The following is a 2830-nucleotide window of genomic DNA, read 5'->3' on the forward strand; positions in this document are numbered from 1 at the left end:
TCATTTGCCATTTTTGCATTTGTAGTACAATATATTTATTAACAGTATTGATGAAAATAGAACAACTCTCCTTGATGTTAGAGACCTTGGCAAATGTAAAGTATTTAAAAAATGAATCGATTGCCTTATAAATATGAGCTCACTGGCTAAACCCAGTGATGGGACAGTAATGATGTGGCACCAGTAAGATTGATGAATGGCCAAGCGATGTGTGTGAGAGTGTGTGAGTGTTAAAATAAACATCATATAAGTTTTTTGTCCCTTTTGAAAATTATCTGAAGTATGTGTTTGTTTCTACTTTCTCCAATGAGAAAAGTGAAGGAAGTGAGCTTCAAATGTTTTGCCTGTAGTAATTTTGAGGTCTTGGGTTGGGGTTTTTATTCTGTCAGTTGTGAAATCATCTAGTTTCTGGATCCCAGCATTAATGGATAACTGAGATGTAGAAAGTGACCCAGTTCAGATGGTTCCCAGTGAAAAATTTTAGTAAATTAATTTTAAAATATGTTTTTAAAGTGATGCTATAGTTTGGATGTTTGTCTCCTCCAAATCTCATTTTGAAATTTAGTCCCTAATGTTAGAGGTGGGGCATTTGGGTAATGGGTATATATTACTCATAAGTAGATTAATGCCTTCTCTCAGGGGTGAGTGAGTTCTCTATTAATTCCCTGAGAGCTGGTTGTTAAAAAGAGCCTGACACCTTCTTCCCCTCTCTCTCTCTTGCTTCCTCTCTTGCCATGTGACCTCTGCACATGCTGATTCCCCTTTACCTTTTGTCCTGAGTAGAAGCAGCCTGAGACTTTCATCAGATGCCTGATCCTCCAGTCAGCAGAATCATGAGCCAAAGAAACCTTTCTTCTTTATAAGTTTCCGAGTCTCAGATATTCCTTTATACCAACACAGAGCAGGCTAAGACAAGTGATAGATACATGAGTGATATAACTAGAGAATAATTCAAGGTAATTTGTTCATATTTGCTTCTTTGACTTTTTAAATTGAAATGTTTATTGAAATAATTATAGATTCACATGCAGTTTTAGAAAACAATTCAGAGAGATACCCTGTACCCTTTACTCAGTTTTTACAAATGACAATATCTTACAAAACTGTAATACAATGCCACAGCCTAGTTATTGACATTGATACAATTCAGCTGTCTTATTCAGATTTTCTCAGTTTTGCTTTTACTCATTTGAGTGTGTATGTATTTAGTTCTATACATTTTATCATATGCATAGGTTCGTGCATCCTCAATTACAGGCAAGATACAGAGTTGTTTCCTCATAATAAGAATCCCTCATGGTTCCCTTTTGTTTTTTGGTTGTAATTGTATTTATTAGATTAACAAGGCAAATGTGAATTTTCTGTGATACAATGAGTCTGTGTATTGGTTGACTCAGGCAGACAAGAAGCCACAAGGAAACAAAGAAGTAATAATTTGTGGAGAGACGTTATTAACCATGCAGCAAGCCCCTGCCAAGGTGGCCTTACGTTTAGGTGCTGTTGATAACCTGCTCTCCCCATTCAGTCTGTCTCGCCTCATGGTGGCTACACAGACCACTTTCCTCCCATGCCCACCGCTTTCTGTTTCAGCTGCTAAATGGGCTCAGCACCACTGGTTGGGCGCCCTTTTGTGGGAGTACATATGTCTGTCTCAACCCCCTCTTCCTCAAGTGGCTCCGTGATAAAATCTGGTCACCACCACACTCCAATGCCGGAGACACAGGAGAGCTCAGTTTGTCAGCATGTCCCACGCTAGCTGTCATACCAGTCAAGGTAGAGCAAGGAGAAGGAGCACATCACAAGGAAGAAGAGGATCCACACGCGGAAGCCAGCATTGTTTTTAATGGCCTCTCTTATGTCTTCATTGCCCTCCTTGATGTTCTCAGTCGCCCCTACAACTAACTGGTGAATGCTGTCAATCTCGGCTTCCTGTTGTAAAACCTTTTCCATGAATATCTCTTGGAGCCTGGAAATTTCAACCACTTTCCCTTCAATTTGCCTCACTTCATCAAACAAGCTGTTCATTTCGCCAATTAGCTGCTGATTTTCTTGTTCAAACATTTGTATTTCTTCTGGGGATAATTCATCTTCACCTTTGCCCTCTCCCCAGGTTCCCAATTCAGGTTGTGCTTTGGCTGAAATCTTTTCTGGATATTCTTCAGTGGTAGGTTTTTCCTCAGAGTCTTTTGAAGGATTCTGTGACACCTTCTCAGATGTGGATTCTCTTGTTTTTGTATTTGGTTCTGGTTCCAGCTTAGATAGTCTTTTCTTATCCACCACTCTTTTAACTTGGATGGCTCTTTGTTCTGAGTAAAGTTTACACACTCTTTTTAAGTAATCTTCAATGAAATCCAAAACAGACGTCCTGTGCTCCTTCACTTGCTGGGAATGTATCTCCTTGTGGGCTTCTGTTCTTAGTTGTTGAATTGCTTCAGAACAGGTCCTCATGAATATCTGAGCATCCTGGCCTATCTGGTCTCGTTCTGTGTCTGTCATCCTTCCATAATCAGACATGATATAGCTATAAGCATTAATATAATCTTTCCTGTGTTCCAGAAGAAAATCTCTCAGTTTGCCAATGTGAGATATACTGCCAGAGACAAAAGGAAGGGAGCGTTCAGTTGAATCTGGCTTCTGATCTCAGCTGGGGGGGGGAAGGAGTGGCAGACAAGTAAACTGAAGAAGCAAATGCAGTGTCTGGTTCCCTTTTATAACTGCATTCATCTACATTCTACTCTTCCCTATCCCTGACCCTGGCAATCATTAATCTCTTCCATTTCTAAAATTTCATCATTTCAAAAATGTTATATAAATGGAACCATGCAGTATG

At 39.6% G+C, this 2830-nt stretch overlaps 1 pseudogene; it reads right to left on the bottom strand.

Moving 5' to 3' along the window:
- Window positions 1-1629: 1629 nt before the first annotated feature.
- On the bottom strand, window positions 1630-2583 carry LOC105857766 (syntaxin-18 pseudogene; annotated as a pseudogene).
- Between the last annotated feature and the right edge of the window lie 247 nt (window positions 2584-2830).

Source organism: Microcebus murinus, chromosome 11 (assembly GCF_040939455.1).
Source record: "Microcebus murinus isolate Inina chromosome 11, M.murinus_Inina_mat1.0, whole genome shotgun sequence".
Taxonomy (NCBI): Eukaryota; Metazoa; Chordata; class Mammalia; order Primates; family Cheirogaleidae; genus Microcebus; species Microcebus murinus.